Source organism: Ursus americanus, chromosome 32, assembly GCF_024610735.1.
Source record: "Ursus americanus isolate L20-20 chromosome 32, mUrsAme1.1.p, whole genome shotgun sequence".
NCBI classification, from domain to species: Eukaryota; Metazoa; Chordata; class Mammalia; order Carnivora; family Ursidae; genus Ursus; species Ursus americanus.
This window is the reverse complement of record NC_142158.1, coordinates 18638497-18658833: the sequence shown is the minus strand read 5'-3', so window position 1 is coordinate 18658833 and position 20337 is coordinate 18638497.

The following is a 20337-nucleotide window of genomic DNA, read 5'->3' as shown; positions in this document are numbered from 1 at the left end:
GAGCAGGAGAGGGAGAAGCAGACTCCCCGCCAAGCAGAGAGCCCGACGTGGGACTCGATCTCAGGACCCTGGGATGATGACCTGAGCCAAAGGCAGACACCTAACCAACTGAGCCACCCAGACGCCCCACTTCTATAGCTTTTGATAGTTATTTTCAGACGGTGATTTGAAAGGTTATAACTAGGGAAGCCAAGTGCTTGCTCCGGAGGCACACATAACTAGCAAAGCCGATTAAATATTTTTGTTTTTATTTTTTTTGTGTGTGAGGTGTGACAGCCATTAGGTCTCTTCCAGCTTTGAAACTTTGTGACTCCTGGATTTAGGAGTGCTGGAAGGTCTCCAAGGGAAAGTTGTTGGACTGGAAGAATTCTAACACCTGTGGAGCCTGGATATCCACGTGGACCTTGGCATTGCCCAAGATAACACTAAGAAGTAGGACCAGAAGGTTAAAATCCTTAATTAGTGTTTGGGGCCCATCTGGGGTTCAGCAGGGACCAGAGAGGAGGAGGGGGAGAGGTGGGAAACACCCCGCTAGCTCCTGATGTCTGCCTCAGGGGTTCTGCGTCCGGTATGGTCCATCTCTGTGTTGTTTTGCCAGTTTCCAGTGCCGGGGGTTCTCTCTGTGTCTCGCATTCATATTCTCGGACTCAGAGAAGACCACAGGCTAGCTAGCATAGAGCCGCCGGCTGTACAGGTAACTTCTCTGGCTTCGGACTGACCTTTGAACACCTGCCTCTATCCAGTGCCCCTCTCCCCTGACCCTGGTCAGCTGTGCTCAGTGCCACAGGGCACCAAGCATAGGAACCCTTGTGTGAAGAGCCTATAGGAAGGGGCAGGATGTGGCGGAGACTTAGAAACTTAGACATGTGGGGGAATTCCTGGTGTGTTCTTCCAGTTCCCAGTGACAAGAGACTCGGGAGGCAGAACTGACATAAACTGGCCATGTGGTACCGACGGAGCTGAAATAGGGTGAGGTAGTGGGCATGGAAAATCGGAAGGCGACCCTAATAATGACAGCGGGCATTTTTGGAGTCCTTCCGGTGTGCTGGGGCCTGTTCTCAGCACTTGACATGTAGAGTAAAACCAAGTGATAAATCAATATCCCATAAAACGCAATGGCTATTGGTAATTATCCCCTGTCCTCTGCCTGCCCCCATTCTCACATGAAAGCTGAACAAAATTCTCCTCGTTTGGGGAGAAGAGCCGTTTATTATAACCCACAGTTCCCACGTTAACCTTGATCTTAGTCCCTCCCTTTTCCCAGCCCTTCCCCTTCCCACTTGGCGCCAACTTTCCAAATCCAGCTTTCCCGCAGCTGCCTTGTCACACTGCCCTGCACAGTGTCACTTCCTCCCCCTTCCTGCCCTCCTCTCCTCCGCCCCTCCCCCAGCCCCGGGCACCGGAGGCACCATTTTTGGTCCGTTGCATACAGAACGTGCTTTATTAGCTTCACGTTTGTGCTTTTGGTGACAATGCAGAAGCCCTGAAAATACTGTTTTCCATTAACTTTACCGTAACAGAAACCCACATTTTATGCCACGGAATTTTTTGGATGGTGTTTACCACCTGTGTGTTATGGGGGGGGGTAGGAGGGGTGGGTGTCGGGTGTTCACTCATTTGCTCCTTACAGCCATAGACGAGGTAGGCATTGCAATTTCCCCCCATTTTATAGAGGAGTGAACTGAGGGGAAGGGATCTGAAGTGATTAGGTGAGGGATCCACGGCTATTAGTGGCATCACCGGGACTCAGGCTGACTGCAGCCTGTGTGGTGACCACGTGTCGTGCCCTGGTCCTGCCTCCCAGGGACAACGTCTCACTACACTGGAGTATACATTCACTTCTCACCTGTCCCAGGCGCGTTTTCTTTCCTTCCCAACACTTATTCCAGGAGCAACTCCCAGTTCTTGGCCGGCTCACTTTCCTCCTCAGCAGTTAGCGTGTTTCTTGCTCTCCTTCCTCTTCCCACACAGCCTACGGCTCATGTCATGTGCACCGTTTCTCAGGTATGAGCTTCCAAACCAGAATTTTATACGGACCCCACCATCATCTCACTTTTTCCCATGTCCACAGCCTGTCTATATTTATTCACTAGTATTTATCTCATTTTTAAAAATCAGCTCATATTTTTATTTATTTATCATTTATTTTTTTAAAAGATTTGATTTATTGATTTGAGAGAGAGAGACAGAGATAGCAACAGAGATAGCGTGCGAGAGAGCACAAGTGGGGAGGAAAGGGAGAAGCAGGCTCCCTGCTGAGCAGGGCCCCATCACAGGACCCCATCCCAGGACCCCAGGGTCATGACCTGAGCCGAAGGCAGATGCTTCACCAACTGAGCCACCCAGGTAGCCCAGCCCCCAGCTCCCATTTTTAAAGCAAATTTAACAAAAAACACCTTCCTGACTGAAAATGGGCCAGACAACATGAGGGAATTATTAATTTTGTTTGGTTTGATACTGGGTATGGTTTATTTCTTTGCTTAAAGATTGTATTTGTTCATTTGAGAGAGAGAGAGAGAGAAAGAGAGCAAGAGAGAGCATGAACAGGGAAGAGAGGGAGAAACAGGCTTCCCACTGAGCGGGGAACTGAGATGGGGCTTGATCCCAGGACCCTGAGATCATGACGGGAGCTGAAGGCAGATGCTTAACCCACTGAGCCACCCAGGTGTCCCTGGGTATGATTTTATAGAAGAAGATTCCTGTTTGCTGGAATTACGTGCGGAAGTATTTCAGGGGTGAAGTGCCTCAATGTCTGTAATTCCCTTTCAAGGTGTTGAACAAAAAAGAAATTATAGATGAAGGAAATCTGAAAAATGTGAACAGCAGTAGAACTTCTGTGGTGGGGATAGGGATTCTCACTCTACAACTCTTTCTATTTTTTTTTTTTTTAAAGATTTGAAAGCTTTCAAAATAAAAAGTTGAAATTAAAAGGGTACTTCCTCTCGCTAACATAAATGGAAAACTTCTATCGCTTGCCATGCTGAGAAGATAACTCTAGAAATAAATGTATTGAAAATAAAACAGCATCTTTACATTCAAGCTAAGTGGAGTTGCCTGATCAAGGCTCTGTGCTTATTCTCTTTGCAAATAAAGGGGATTAGTGAGTATTAGTGAGGTGTTAAAGAAATTGAGTCCCAACCTAAGAATTACTCCTAAATGATTAAAAGAGAATTGAGAAGGGAATAACTCTTTCTTTACATGTTTCGATGTTATTGAATGCCATGCCCTTGTACCTCTTAAATCACTAGCGGTGATTATGCCATGAACGTGCCATAACTGGGGAAATACTGTCCACACTGCCTTTTCTCCCCTTCCTTCTATTAAACTCACCCTGAAAAAAAAAATACCAATCCAAGATGCATCCAGCTTTTCAGTCTCATCATCTTAGGCTGTTCGGGCACTAGAGAAAACACACGTATTAGTAAGTGCTTGATGTGGGAGACAGAAGACATTCGAGAGATTTCTAGCAGAAATGGATTTAATGCAAGGAGCTGGGTACTGACAAAACTGTGAAGATGGGAAGGCCTGGTGGTCGGGGCCCTTTGGATTCATAGTCACACCTGGAATTTGGGATTCACTTGGAATTTTGGAAGGAATTGCTAACTCTGTTGCCATGTCCAACGCTGCCTTACACTTGGTAAGCTGGTGACCAGGTGATGGAATGCACTGGAAATGCCCACATCTGCTGAGCTTGCTTATCTCGCGCCGTGTCCTCCAGCTTCCCAGTATCACAAAGGGGCACCTCACTGCACAGCCTATGAACGAGTTACACTGAGATTTCTACTTGCAAGGGCGTCTGAGGAATGTGGCTTTCACTCTTCTGGCCCCTGGAATATGGCGGGAGAGAGGCGGTAGAAGAAAGAGGAAATGGGTGCTGGGTGCCAACAACACCTAATGTGGTGGCCTGGTCACCTAAAACTCAAGGTCACCTCAACATTAAGGTCTCCCACAGGGGTGCGCAGATGGCTCAGTCGGTTAAGTGTCTGATTTCAGCTCAGGTCATGATCCCAGGGTTCTGGGATCGAGTCCCGAGTTGGGCTCCCTGCTTGCAGGGAAACTGCTTCTCCCTCTCCCTCTGCTGCTCCCCCGATTGTGCTTTCTTTTGCTCTCTCTCCCGCTCTCTGTCAAATAAATAAATAAAATCTTAAAAAAAAAAATACATAAGGTCTCCCATGTTTCACTGGGCCCGTGGTGCAGCCAGACTCCTCCAGTCAGGACTGTGTTCTACTCACTGTTCTCTCAAACTTCTCTCTTTAGACTTTGTATGTTGGGAGTATCTGTTGTTTTATTTTTTAAATTCGGGCTTGGGGTGCCTAAGTGGCTCAGTCGGTTAAGCGTCTGACTCTCGATTTTGACTCAGGTCATGATCTCAGGGTTGTGAGATTAAGTCCTGCTTGGGGCTCTGCACTGGGTATGGAGACTGCTTAAGAGTCTCTCTCTCCCTCTCCCTCTGCCCCTCCCCCCCGCACACGCACACTCTTTCTCTAAAAAGAAAGAAAGAAAGAAAGAAAGAAAGAAAGAAAGAAAGAAAGAAATCCAGTCTCATTATTTTTTTAGCTCTGCTTTGTAATTTTTAACATTCAATCCCTTCATCCAAATTCAGCCACAAAAATTTGAGGACATTAAATAATAAATACATTCTAGCCATTATTACTTTATTCCTGATAGTTAACACACAGATCTATCTTACTTATTTTTGTATATATACATATTTATACTTGTGTTTCTTTAATGCGTGTGACAGAATGTCTATTTAAAGACAGATTGCCAAAGCGGAATTTGCAAATCCATTCAGTAGACTAGGCATGAAAGACCTCTAGTTTCCCCAATGCACGGGAAATCACAAATCTTTATGTATAAAGAACAGAACAGTAACGTCTATGCGGGCAACTGCAGACAGGATTTAAATTTGGGGCCAGTAGAGTCATGGCAGCAATGAAGTCCAGAGGACTAGAAAGACGATTCTAGAGAAAGTATTCCCCTGGCGAAAATAATTGTTTGCCCTATGAAGAGATTTAGCACAATTATACTTTTAAACCCATCATTTAAGATAAGCTCAACTTGCCCATTCTTTACCTTTGTTCTTCAGCCTTTATAGTTTGCCATGCACTCCAAGGGGGTGGATTTCCTGAGGAACTGAGTTAAGTACCACCTCCTTCCCTTCTTACGCTACGGAATCTTGCCATCTGGCCGTGGAGGGAAGTCAAACAGACAGTGTGTTAAGTGCCTTATCTACCCCTCCAATGCTCTGTGCGAAGTCTATCTTTGACTCATCGGTGGGAGGATAGAAAATGTGGGTAAGGTGTTACATTTTGTAAGAATAAGTGCTTTCCCCTTTACGCTTCTAAATTATATGGGAATGTTGCAGAGAGTTATACCCTTGGTATCTCTTTATATGCCACCTAATTCCTGTAAGCAAAATTAGTAACTGTAAGAAAAAAAATTCTTCAGGGGCTTGATGGCCCGTCCTGACGAAAGAATTCTTTGCTACAAAGATGACGATTTTACACAATCAGATTCAGCCTCTAGTCCGTCTCGGGCCAAACACCAGAAATAGAGAACAGAATAATTGAGGTGAAGAACATTATCATCACTTTACTATAGTTAATGGATGGAAGGCTATGGAACAAACAGATAGTACGAACCTGAAATCCGGGCCCATGGAAGAAAATGTTAGCTTCTGGAAACGAGGCTCAGAGAATGGATGGAAGGAGCTGGAACTCATCCCCCTCTGTGATTTGGAGATAGCTTACTTATGAAATTAAAGTGCCAGTAAGCAACAACCCTAAAATGTAACTAATGTCAGATAAGATGTAATCTAGGAAATTGTAATATGCCCATCACGAGGTAATGTTGTAATGGCAGTAGCTTTTGGTGGCTGATAAGGAATATTGCAAAAGGTGGCAAAGTGAGAGAATGACGATTTTTAGTTTCTCAGGCAGGGACCCCACGTGCCCTGACCACTGACTCAAATACGCTTTCCTGGGTGGTGGGCGTACTGCTGCTTTGTGGGCAAGAGCGGATCGGGCTTTCAGTCTGGAAAGCTGTCCCAGGACCTCTTCTCACTCCTCTCCAGCCGCACCTGCACTCCTCCAGCGGCTGGAAAATCTGAAGTGGATTTCCCAAGTTAATTCACCTGCTGGCAGGAGAACGCGCGGAGCAGCCTGGGAGGCGGAAGTAGGCGTGGAAAGAGTGTACTGGTCGGAATTCCGGGGCAGGTGGTCTTCTGTCAACTCTCCCAATCCATTTGCCTCTCTTCTGCCAAGCGAAGATGACAGTGCTTTCCACACGGAGTCCCGTGGAATGTACACCAGGTAATGCATTCAAAAAGCTTGCCGCCTCCCCCCAGCTCCATCCGCCTGAAGATGCCGGTTAGTTCGGCGCTGTTATTTCTCTAGGTAGATGAAAAGGGTCGCACTCTGCTTTTGTTCATTCATTCTTTTTCTGCTCGCTCACACGTCGGTCCAGCAGCTGTTTGGTAAACGAGGCTCCCGTGAGTTTGGGCGGTGTGAATTGACCTTCCGGCCAGCGTAATGCCATCCTTTTGAAACACAATGAAGGCCTTTGGTCTCTGTGGTGGGCGTCAGAAGGCACGAGGCTCATGGGGTTGACTTCCTTCTGGAAGCCTTTTCTTCTGTGCTTTCCCCAAACTCTGTGCCCAGAGAGGCGGGTCGGCATAGAGGTGGAGAACGTGGGTTTTGGGGCCAGGTTGCCTGCATTCGAATCCTCGCCGCTTCCTAGCAGACGCTTACTCAGCCCTCTCTATAAAGTGGGGAGAATAACAGTACCCCCCTCTTGGGGTTGCTATGAGGATGGAAGGAGTTTGTGTGCGAAGAGCTTGGAGGCTTACCTGGCACATAGGAGGTTCTAGGCACGAGTTAGCTATTGTAAATTACGTTAGGTTGAATCATATGAAATTCCCGCTTTTCATGGGTAAAAACGACCCAGTATTGGCAACTTCATTAGGTTCAGCCTGATGCTTCGTACCCTGCTGCATGCTTACAGCTTGTCCCCCACGTTGGGGCTGCTGGCAGTACCTGCTGGCTCCGCGGGAGTGTCTGTGTGCTTCTCCGCCTTACCCTGGGGACTTCCAAGGCAAGGCCAAGGTCAGAGTCCCTTTTCCTCGGGCCAGTTTGGCGGTAGAACAGGCAAGGAAGTTGCACAATGGCCCGCCCAGCATCATGTCACAGGGTGCAGGGGGGTGGTGATTCTGCGCTTGGGGGAAGGGGAGGAGAGGGAGCTCCTGGATGGTTGAGCCACCAGAGAGCTTGGCCCTGGCAGGAGGCCAGGTCACCGAGCCAGGCTGTCATTTGAGTACCTACTCTTCCATCTGCTCTCCCTGTCAGCTGCCTGATGGCCTCTCGCTGGGGGCAGACCCTTATCCCCGGGCATTCGTCCTAACCTTGGAGCTGGGCATCTCCAGCCTTATGACCAGAAGTGTTGAAATGTCCCTCTCGGATGTCCGGTGCAATCTTTCCTCTGGCTCATGGCAAGAACAGTCCAGACCTATACCGCTCCATCCAGGCAAATCAATGGACAACCATAAAAAACAAATAAAAGAGGCGCCTGGCCGGCTCAGGTAGAAGAGCATGCGACTCTTGATCTCGGGGTCACGAGCTCGAGCTCCTCCTTGGGTGTAGAGATTCCTGAACTAAATAAGTAAATAACTTAAAAAATACGTAAAGTTTAAATGCAAATCTTTTTGTTTGGCTCCGGGCAACAGACACGTGATAGGTGTTTATTTCCAGACACGGGGACCATAGCTATTCCACGAAGTTTAGCCAGGGACAAGAAGAAACCCCACACAGTAGTCCAGTGGCTCAGCTGTCACATCCCTTGATGGCCCCATACTTGTTCCTTGCGAGCAGGAGTGTCTTATTCATCCTTCGTGTCTGCAGTGCCAAGACTAGTGTCTGGCATGACATATGTGATCAATAAATAATTACGGAAAGACTGGAGAACAGGTACTCAGGAAATGCATGTTGGCTGTTCCTCATGAACTCTGGTATAATTACCTTCTCCCCTGACCTGAAGCCTGGCAACTTTGGGTGTGTGGCCAGGGGAACCAAAGGGTAATTAGGTTGTACTCCATCCCAGTTCACGTGTCAGCATGCTCTGAGCAGGAAGTGCTCAGAGAATTGACTTGGGGTTTCATGGCTCCTCTCCTCGGGAGGTAATGGCTGTTCATTTTAGAAAGTTCTCTTCCTAGCTTCCAGAGAGGCTGGGGGAGACAGAGGGAAGGGTCCATCTCAGCCTGCTTCCCCCAGTCAGGCCCTTCTTGTGAACTTCCCTCCTCCTGACCCCATGTCTCCAAGAAAGGGGAGGCATCCGTTCATTTTTTGAGCTCCCAGTATGGGCCAGACTCTACAGGGGGTTGAGGAGACATGCCCTCTGCTCTCAGGGGGCTCATAGCCTCAAATGTGGGGACTTAGGATTTTGAGAAGTTAAGAGTCCATGTCGAGTCATGAGGAGGGAGGCGAAGCAAAGCAAACAGCTATTGCCACCGCCAACCTCCAATCGGAATAACAACGCACATGTTAAATTCATTCTGCGCTTTTCGTGCTCAGCGTTAGTACTTGTAAAACCACATCTGTTCCTAGATTTTAGCTCCAGGGGATATGTGAAACGGTCCATATTTTTAGTCCAAAGCACTTAGGAGAATGTTATGGACTGAACAGTGTCTCTCCAAAGTCTGTGTGTGGAGGCCCTCACCCTCAGTGGGACTGTTCTTGGAGATGGGGCCTTTAAGGGAGGAAGTATGGTTAATGAGGTCGTAAGGATGGGGCACTCACCCAATAGGACGGGTGTCCTCATAAGAAGAGGAAGAGACACCAGAAATCTCTCTCTCCCTGTGAGCACGCAGAGCAAAGACCATGTGAGGACACGGCGAGAAGATGGACGTCTGATGACCGGAAAGAGTCCTCACCAAAAACCAACTCCACTGACATCTTGAGATTGGGCCCCCAGTGTCCAGAACGATGAGAAAATACATGTCTGTTGTTTGAGCCCCCCAGTCTATGGTATTTTGTTCTGGCCTCCAGCGTGGACTAATCTAGACCAGTTTTACCTTTTTCATCAGTGCAGATGCAGAAGTAGATAAATTTATGTCTTTTTCTCTGCAAAGTTTGTTTAGATCAGAAAGCTATTTGCCAATATCCGAAAGGTCACTCAGTCAACGTAAGTATTCAAATAAGGGATGCAACTCAAAAACCTTCCTCTCCTTCGTCAAAAATGCTAACATCTTTCCCTGGTTCCCCTCAATCTCTCTCTATTTTGAAGACATTTTATTTTATTTTTTTAGTAATCTCTACACCCAACACAGGGCTCGAACTCACGGCCCCGAGATCAAGAGTCACGCGCTCCTCCAACTGAGCCAGCCAGGCGCCCCTCCCCCGACTCTTTAAGACACTTTCCTAACAAATGTGTTTGGAAATAAAGACGCAATTCGTGCATCTTGTATGTAGTTTCAGTGGCATGTAATGCGTGTTGATTTAATGCCCGAACACAGATTTTTATTTATCCACTGCCTTGTGGGATCAGGGATGGGCGCAGGGGAGCGCCAGGTGAATAATGTGATGGTACGCAAATAACATCTGTTCCCCAAAGTCAGACAGCCCAGTCCCGCGGCAGGCATTGGGGGGGGCCACCGGCGGGACACACACCGCCTGATCCTGACCAGCTTCTCTTCATTTTGTTCTCGCACGTATTGATACATATTTATATACTACTATGTATATTCAATCAGAATTTGCTGAATTGAATTATGTAAATGTGCACTTGCCCGTAGTATAAAAATGATACTGCCAGGATAGGCGCTCTCCAGTCCCGCGGTAGGTCTTATTTATACACCTCATAAAGAATGCTAAGCTCCAAGGTATCTGTAGAATCACAGCTTTCATTTATTGCAGGGGGAAAATATTTACAAGCAGGAATGTGCGCTTTCATTTGTTTTGACATGTTGTGGGAGGTGCTCTCGGAAGGGTGTTTTGAGAAAGCACAATGTCATCTACCATTGATCTTCTTTGGGGATCACCAGACTGCGGGGAAAATGAACCGACTGTCTTCCAGCACCCCTCTGCAGGGAGCCGGTGGCCCTTCCCTCCGCTGCACAGAAGGCCAGCCGTCCTGGTCTTTCCTCTCACTGCCTCACCTTTCTTTCATCTCTTCGTCTTCCTTTCCTCTTCATTCTTCTTTTTTTTTTCCCCCTCCCTTTTTCAAACCTTTTTATTTGTCTTTTGTAAAATAAGAAATTGTTGGGTTGTTGGTCAAGCTCAGGGGTGCATGTGTGGTTGTGTTTTTGGGAGGTAACCATGGGCTGGGAACAACCTGGGAAGTGGGAAGAATGAACAATTGAAAGTATGAGTATACATAAGCTGCACGTATGTGCTTCCTGCGTAAAACTCTGTGTATGTGTTTCGTCTGAACTTTTGGGGAAGATTCTGTTTCTTGCTGCTGGCCTGGTTGCCCCCCATCCAGGTAGATGACTAGAGAAAGCCTTGACTGATTTATTCCTGAAAGAGCTTCAGAAGGGAAGGAAAAAGAACAGCTCCAGGGAGGATCCTGGGGCAAAGGCCCAGAAGGGGAGAGGAAGGAGGATTTGAATAGGTTTGTGATCCTCCCTTCAGCTTCTATTTTTCTACTTATTTACTAGTGAAGATTTTATGTTTTTTTTAAGATTTTATTTTATTTATTTATTTTAGAGAGAGTGCGCATGTGAGCAAACTCGAGCAGGGGGAGGGAAAGAGGGGAGGGAAAGGGACAAGCGGACTCTGCCTGAGTGCGGAGCCTGACGTGGGGCTCGACCCCAAGACCCTGAGATCATAGCCTGAGCCTAAACCAAGAGTCGGATGCTCAACCAACAGAGCCAATGCTCCCCTAAATATTTATTTAATTAATTAATTTAAAAAGATTTTATTTATTTGAGAGAGAGATAGCAAGAGAGAGAGCACAAGCAGGGGAGAGAGGGAGAAGGAGGCTCCCTGCTAAGCAGGGAGCCCGACATGGGGCTTGATCCCAGGACCCTGGGATCATGACCTGAGCCGAAGGCAGATGCTTAACCAACTGAGCCGCCCAGGCACCCCCCCCCCTTTTTTTGAGTAGTATCTACAGGACACCTGGGTGGCTCAGCCAGTTAAGTGTCCGACTCTTGATTTAGGCTTAGGTCATGATCTCAGGGTTGTGGGCCTGAGCTTGCCTGGGGCTCTTGCTCAGCACAGAGTCTGCTTGAGGTTCTCTCTCTTCCTGTCCCCCTGCTCCTCCCTGTGCCCCTCCCCCCACAAATAAATAAACAAACAAATAAATAAAGTCTTCAAGGAAAAAAAACTAAACATAAAAGACAACCCACCTCCACCCCCATCCCAAACCACGGGACACAAATGATATGGAGCCTAGAGACTGTAGTTTTTTAGAGAGGAATAGAAGCAGCCCCTGTAACATAGTTACATACATAAGCTTGGACTCTGAGAGTTGTTTAGAATTTGCTGTGCAGGGCGCCTGGGTGGCTCAGTCGGTTAAGCGTCTGCCTTCGTGCTGTCTCTCTCTCTCTGACAAATAAATAAATAAAATCTTAAAAAAAAAAAAAAGGAATTTTGGGGCCATAGGTCTCTTGCTTTTCCCAAAGCCTTCTCAAGGTCAAGTGGTAAAGGTGAAGGGAGGCCTTGGTCCATTTTGGGGGTAAGAGGAGGTAGGAGAAGCTGGTCTGAAGGTGGCTAGAAGAGCAATGGGTTTGAGCCAGATGCTGGCTGGTGGCAAGCGATAGCCAAGGTGGATTATAGAACTTCTTGGCAATCCCTGGTGTTGTCAGCTGCCCGGAAAGGAGAACTTGATAAATAGTTGAACCTAGGATGGGCAGACAAGTTAGGTGAGCAGTAGAGGGAAATGTAATCTCACAGGGTTGGAAATCATCACTGTAAGAATGATTGTCAGAGTAACACTAATTCCCATTGAATGAACACTCACTGTATCTCTGGTATTGTGCTTTGAGTGAACTCATTTAATCCTCCTGACACCTTGTGAGGTCTCCTACCCACTGTATAGATGAGGGAACTGAGGGTCAGAGAGGTTACGTGACTTGCTTAAGATCACACAGATGGTAAAGGTTGGAGCCAGGATTTGAACCCCATTGGTTTGATCCTGACACCCACATTCTGGGCCATAATGCTGGTATAGGACCACCAGGAAATCAGCAATTCCTGGTGGCACAAATCACATCTCAGTTGTCATTCGCCTTTGATCCTTGCACAGGTCCAAGTAAATAGCAGGTGCCTAATAAATGATTGTTGACTCAGTTTCTTTGCTCAAGGGGATTATATTCTTGTTGGAAGAAAAATGCTATCATGCCTGAGAAAGAAAACAGTTTAGGACAAAATACCCAATGCCAGAAAACCATGGGAGGGTCATAATGGAAGAAAACATATAATCATTTAGCAGATTGGATCCCATTAGCTCCTTCTCTTACAGTGAGGAAACCATCAAAAATCAAATTAAGATCAGAAGGTTGCTTGATGAATACAGAACCCAAGCAAAGGAAATTGGATTTCCTAGAGGGTATATTTTCATCACATGGTGACTGCCCCAGTGAAAAACCCTCCTTCAGCAAGGATTATGTTTGCCCAGTGGACTGGATGTTTGTGTTGGCCAGCTGTGTTCTGTCCTGGTCAGTGCTGGAAAAACACCTACTGTCTCACCCTCCAGCTCTTTCTAGACTCCATGGTAACTCCCCACTTTCTGTTTGCACTTGTCATTACGACATCTCCCTCTTTGGTTTCCATCCTCTTTTCACATTACAATTTCCATGTCTACAGTTTATTTTACATGGATTAGAGTGCCTGCTCTTCAGAACAGTGGGCAGCTTGTTTCCTGATCACATTGTAGGGGTGCCTCCTGGAAATGGGTACTTGTTAGCCTTAATCAAGACGCTAGCCTGTTCTGGGCTTGCGTCGTTTTTACCTTTTCCTAAAGCCTGCGTTAGGGCTTATCTTTCTTTTAAACCATGGCTCTCTGAAAAGCTGAAGGTGAATTCCTTCTCTCTCTACTTATTTTTTACTTATTTAAATAGGTATCCTTATATAATTATGATATATTTTATAATAATACTATAATTATAACAGTTTATTTAAATATATAACTTTTGTTCTGAGATCATTGTAGATTTATACGCAGTCATGAGAAATAACACGGAGAGATCCTCTGTACCTTTTATCTAATTTCCCCCTATGGGAACGCCTTGTAAAACTATAGTATAATATCAAACCAGGATTCTGACCTGGAAACAGCCAGGATAGAGGACATTTCCATCAAGAATCCCTCATGTTGCCCCTTTTTTAGCCACACCTGTTTCCCTCCTGTCTCTAACCCTTCCTTGACCCCTGGCAACCCCTCATCTGTCCTCCATTTCTATAATTTTTTCATTGAAGAATGTTATTTCAATGGACTCATACAGTAGCAACCTTTGGGATTGGTTTTCGTCACCCAGCATATTCTTTGAAGATCGTCCAGGTTGTTGCCTGTATTGATAGCTTGCTATTTCAAGTTTTTTTTTTTTTTTAAGGTAATCATTCAAAGAAATCTCTTCAGATAATTTTATTGATTGATGGATGGATAATTTAAAAAAGATAGTTGGTTATTTTATTGCTGAGTACTATTCCACGGGAGTGATGTACCACAGTTTGTCTGACCACCCATTGAAGGACATCTGGGCGCTTTCAGTTTGGGGCTATTACAGACAGAGGGGCTACAGACATTCATGCACGGGTCCTGGTGTGGACGTACATCTTCAGTTCTCTGGGATAAATGAGGAAGGGTGCAACTGCTGCGTCTATGGTAAGTGTGTGTTTAGTTTTTTAGAAAACCGCCCAACTATTTTCCAAATTGACATCCCCACCAGCAATGTAGGAGTGATCCAGTTTCTTCACATCCCCATGAGAATTTAGTGTTGTCACTATGTTTCAGTTTAGTTATTCTGGTAGACAAGTAGCAATAGCTCACTGTGGTCTTAATTTGCATTTCCCTAATGGCTAGAGATGTTGAACATCTTTTCATCTGCATGTTTGCCATCTGTGTATGCTCTTTGGTATGTCTCTTCATGTCTTTTGCCCCTGCTGTAATTGGATTGTTTGTTTTTTTACTCTTGAGTTTTGAGTGTTCTTTATATATTCTAGACTCCAGTCCTTTACCAGAGACGTGATTTGCAAATATTTTCTTCCACTGTCTAACTTGTCTTTTCATTTTCTTAGGGGGGTCTTTCATAGAGCAGAAGTTTTCAATTTTGATGAAGTCCAATTTATCCATTTTTCCTTTTATGAATCATGCTTTTGGTTTCAAGTCTAAGAACTCTTTTTATAGTCCTAGATCCTGAGGATTTTCTCCTGTTATTTTCTAAAAGTTTATAGCTTTAAATTTAACATTTAAGACCATGGCACATTTTGAGTTAATTTTTGTATAAGGTGTGAGAATTAGATTGAAATATGTATTTCATTTTATTTTATATATTTTTTAATGTCTGGTTGCTCTAGCACCATTCGTGAAAAGGCTATTTGTCCTACCGGTAGAGTATATTTGCATGAGTCTATTTTTGGGTCACTACTCTGTTACACGCTCTATATGTCTATCCCTCTGCCAATTCCACACAGTTCTGATTATATAGCTGTATATCTCAAAATCAAGTAGGCTGGTTTTCCCCTTTATTCTTTTTCAAAATTGTTTTAGTATTCTAGTTCCTTTACCTTTCCATATAAATTTTAGAATAATCTAATCTATACTTACAAAAATATCTGAGATTTTAATAAGAATTTCATTAAACCTGTTTATCAGTTTTGGGAGAATTAGCATCATTACTATGTTGAGTCAATCCATGCCTCTCCATTGATTTAGATCTTTTCTGATTTAAAAAAAAAATCAGCATTGTTTAGCTTTCATCACACAAATCCGTTTTGTTAGCTCTACACCTAATATAAATGTAAATGACTTTATATCTAAACTTTTCTTGTGCCCACATGTTCTTTGCTATATATAGAAATACAATATATTTTTGTATATTTATTTTATATCCTGCAACCTTGCTGAATTATTATTTCTTTTCCTTTTTTGATAGATTCCTATATAGACAATCATGTCATCTGCAAATAAGGACAGTTTTATTTCTTACTTTCTGATATGTATGCCTTGTATTTCTTTTTCTTGCCTTCTTGCACAGGCTAGAACTTCCAACACCATGTTGAATAAGTCTGGTGAGAACAGACATCGTTGCCTTGTTCCTAATATTAGGGGAAAACAGCCAGCCTTTCACCCGTAAGTAAAATGTTAGCTATAGGTTTTTTTGTGGATATTCTTTTTCATGTTGAGTAAGTTTCCCTCTATTTCTGTATTTCCAAGATTTTAAAAGTCATGAATGGATATTAAATTTTGTCAAATGCATTTTTGCATGGACTATGATCATGTGACTTTTTCTGTCAATATTGTGGGTTATATTAATTGACTTTCAAATATTGAACCAGCTTCTTATCCGTGAAATACACCCACTTGGTCATGGTAAATAATTTTTCTTGTATATTGCTGAATTCTATTTGCTATAAGGATTTTTTTTACATCCATATTCATGAGGGATACTGCCATGTAGTTTTCAGTTTTTGTACTATCTTTGTCTAGTTTTGGTATTAGGGTAATATTAGCTTCATAAAATAGATTGGGATGTGTTGCCTCCTCTTCTGTTTTTGTGTTAGAGATTGTGTACAATTGCTGTTAATACTTCTTTAAATATTTGGTAGAATTTGCCAGTGAGACTGTCTGGGCCTGCCTCTCTTGTCCCTTCCTCACAATTTAAAAATGTACCTTGAAAAGTATTAAAATCTATATATCTGTATATAATTAGTACATCAACTACACGATCAATTACTTTTAAGGGACAAAAATCAAGTTTCCTGAATGAAACATGCTTTTGAAGTTCTGATTACAAAATACAAAATTGCCCTTCACAATTTGGGGCTGAAACTTAACGGTCAAAGCTTCATGTCTGCTTTAGTCCCTTCTCTGTTGGCAGAGCAATCTGGTGGGAATCTAGGTAATATCTGCATATGGCAGGTGTAAGACCGAACTGTGAATGTCAACAAGATTGCCTCCCTGCCTCACACACACCAACTATGGCTCAGGTTATCCTAGTCTCACACTTACTGCCGTGTGACCTTGGCGAATTATCTATCCCTTCAGTTTGGTTTTCATCCTGAGAAAGGGGATGATAATTGGAGAGCCGCTAGCCTTATAGGATTGTTGGGAGCAAGGTAAGTTCTCAATAAGTCCTACTTGTTGTTATTCTGTCAAAGTGAAGGGAATGACTTCTTTGAACTGGTCCCTTTAAACTGGGGAAGAGAAAGTCGCTCTGGCACTTTCTTTAATGTTTATTGGCCCAGAGCAGGGTTTCTCAATCTCAGCTCCACTGACATGTTGGGCTAGATAATTCTTTTTTGAGAGGGGCTGTCCTGCTCATTGTTTAGGAGGTCTCTCAGCCTTGTCTCTTTCTACATGCAACACTCCCACCCCACAGTTAGGACAACAAAATCTCCCGATATTGTCATATAACCCCTGGATATTTGCAAAATCGCCCCTGGTTGAGAACCACTGGCCATAGTTATGTGAACTCTCACTTAAACATTTTTTGAAATGAATACATACTTGTGGGGAAAATACGGAAAACAGTCGTAGTAAAGGTAAAATACTAATTTAAACCACAGCTGGCTGCAGCTGTTTCGGCCCCTCGAGGAGCGGCAGAATTCCTCTCTGGAGTAAATAGCCTTTTGTTTCGCAAAATACCTTGACAGGACACTTCAAGGGTGACATGCTAGCAGGCCCTTTGCCCGGGCCTGGTAGAGGGAGGCAGGGAGACACTGCGGCAGTTAAACTGCTCCGCATAAGAATGAGTGATTCGCGGGTGGAGAGGAGGAAGGTGGCAGAGGTGTGCGGAGCAGGGGGCTGCAGGGGCGGGTGGGGGATGGGCTGAGCTGCGGTGTGGCAGGTGGTGGCCAGGGGCGGTGCAGACGTGGGCGGGGGAGGAATTCACTGGCGTGGGGGTGGCTGGAGGAATTTTAAGTGCTGTGATGAAATGGGCATCCTTTTCTGCCCCACCCCTCACCAATTTCCCACACCTTCTCTGGAGTCTGTTACACCCACAGCCATGGTGTTTTAAGAAATGGCGGTGGGGGTGGGGGTGGGGGTGGGGGTGGGGAAAGGGAAGGGCAGGGAGAAGACAAGAACTGAGGGAGGTGAGATGTCAGTGGGACTGAGACTAAAGGGGGACAGGAAGTGGGAGAAGCAGATCTGAGAAGCCAAGCCCTCCGGAATTCTTGGGGATGGGGGAGGAGCTCAGACTTCCTCCTGGACGGTGGGGGGAGGCACTGAATGAGATTTCTGTACATCTCAAAGGAAGCAATGGTTTAGGCTGTTCTCTATGTAGAAAGAAAACCCTTTGCTGTATTTCCTTCCAGTATTTTTTTTCTTTACCATTAATCTTGGTGAATATGGCCATTTTTCTTGTGGGCTGTACCAGACCCCAGAGGAGGCGGAAGACATTTCTGTGGCTGCCAATGCCACCATTTAGAGCTGGTGCTGGAATGGCAGCCGCCTGGTACCTCTGGAGCTGTTGGGTCCCTGCAGGGCAGGGCTGTCCTGAACTGCCCCAACCAGATGGGTGTGCGTGTTGGGGGGTGTGGAGGGTGTTGGTCGTCTCTCTCCCTTCCCACCTTTATGATACTCTCATCCCCAAACAGGGTTCCCAAGGTCTCTGAGAGTTGAGTAAAAAGGCCTTCTGTTTTCTCATTCTTACTTCTCTTCCTGTGACTCAGGCAGAAGTCCTCGAGGACTAGGCTTGAGGGTTCTCTGGAGATGGGGATTCCCCAAATAGACTCCTGGCAGGACCACCAGATGGGTTGAATTCTGGGATGAGCACAGCTTACATTTAGGTTTAAGTTCAAACTGTAGGGAAGGAAAAAGGATTTTCCTTCTACCTTAGATGGGTAGCTGAGAAGGTTCTGTGACCAAGATCCCCTGCAATAAAAGATGAACAATAGGAAAAGCAAAAAGAAATTTAAAAAACATGTATCCCTGGGAGATACCCAGGAAAACTGAATAAAACTCCCTGAAATGGCCCCCGACTCACCATCTTAAATACAACCTTCAGCTAAAGACAAAAGAAAGACGTTGGGGGGTGAGGAGGCCAGTTGAGGGAGGTTACCTGGAAAAGCAAGGTAAACAAGGACAAGGTTGTTATGCAGATTTAAGTCCAAGTCTTCTCATTAATAAGAGTTTCTGGTGATGGAGAGTCTCCTTCTCTTCCTGGTAAACGGAGCAAGACACTTACAAATGAGGAATTCCTTTGTAAATGTAAATGCCCCTTACAAAAGGCTAAATTCTACTCTGTTTTCAGAGATTCTCCTGCAGTTTCTCAGGAATTATCATCTCAAAATAATCCTATGCCAAAGAAACAGATTTTGGGGTTGCTTATCTGTTACCCTTCAAAGCTGTGACAACCTTTTCTCAACCTTTGCTACCACCCCGTAACTCACACAGGCTCACACAAATATGTATTGACCCATGGAAAAGACAGTCCTTTCAAGATAAAAATGGAAAGCTAATTAAGATTGGAGGTGGTGGAGACCCCAGCTAAAACTGTGAGGGAGGAAGTGCGGCATGCCGCCATCTTAGTCAGAGTTCATCAGCCCCCACCCCCTCCTTCTCTCTTTGTGGTCACAGCTTTGTCCCTAGCTTGCTGTGTTTATTCTTCAAAGGTAGTGCAAAGGTTTTGGTTAACTGAGGAAGCTTGAAGACTGCTGTGGACTGAATCGTGTCTCTGCCCCCCCCCCCATTATCACCCCACAACCCGCATTCATAAATTGAAGCCTGTAGGGGAGAAAAACTTTTCCTCTACTCTCTTCTGTTCTGCAAAATGGAGGACTTCAAATTAAGCTGACAAAAGACAGACTGTCAGAAAAAAAGCTTTATTTGCAGGCATATGGAGCTAACAAAAGGAGTAGCTGGCTGGTTAAATGGTTAAAGTTTGAGGTTTATATCCCTAATTTAGTAGGGGAAAGAGAGTGGGGAAGAAAAGGCTTTTATGGAAAGAACAAATAGATTTCTTTAGGAGTGACAAATGGGTTTTTAAGAGAACAAATGAGAGATAAGAAAGTTCGTGATAATGTTTGTCTATAAACGAGTGTTCTTTCCCTCTCCTTCCTGGCTGTTGACCTCCCATGGAGAAGGGAGTTGGGGTTTTCCCTTCTGGGAGTCAGTTCACCCTGAAGAGGAAATTTATGGCAACCTTATTTTACAGAACTTGCTGCTTTTCAGTCAGATAAGGGAAGATCCGAGAAGGCTTTCTGTGTTTGTTGATTCCCAGTGGTCTTTAGCACAATATAATCCTTACACCAAAGTGGTATATTTTGGTGTGGCACCTCCTTTAAGCCCTCACCCCCAATGTGACTGCATTTGGAGTAGGACTTGTAAGGAGGTAATTAAGATTAAATGAGGTTTTAAACGTGTGGCCCCAAATCAGTAGGGTTACTGTCCGGATAAAAGGAGGAAGAGACATCAGAATCCCCCCGTTACCCCTCCCCCCCCCAGTGAAATCCTTTGAGCACACAGCAAGATGGTGGCTGCCTACAGCCCAGAGGGAAAGCTCTCATCAGACACCAACCTTGCGGACACCTTGATCTTGGATTTCCAGCCTCCAAAACTGAGAAAATAAATTTCTGTTGTTTAAGCCCCCCGACCCCGTCTATGGTATTTTGTTATGGCAGTTCAAGCAGACTAAGACAAAGACTACAGCAGTCTTCGAAAACCAAAAACCTAACTTTAGAAAATGGTAGAATTGTAGTCTGGGTGTGATCTTAGACACTCTACAAACATACAAGGCCCACCCTGGTAAGGCAGCTCAATTTTTGTCAGAAGTTGAAAAAAACTAGGGGAAACCGGGAAATCACATGTGTGTTTCTAAAAGATAGGAGTTGCATTTCTTGAAGTCCTACCTTCTGCTGACTTCCTTTCTGTCAGAAACCACCTGGGCCCTGTTCAAAGCCCCGTGTTACCTGCTGATGGGTCCACATCTCCGACTCCAGCGTCGGAACCTCCTGCTGGTTCCCCATTTCACAGGGCCTGATAGAGGGGAGCGCTGCCAGAAGAGCATAATCAGATGCATGCTATCATCTGGAAATGATTAATCCTAAGGACAGATAGAAGCCATGTTGATAGCATTGATTGGTTCCTTATTTCTTGAGTTGGGCCTGGTTCATTGTTTAAGATTCCACCCTAATTTGTTGGGATTTTCTCTTCGGCATTGTCAAAAGCAAACTTATT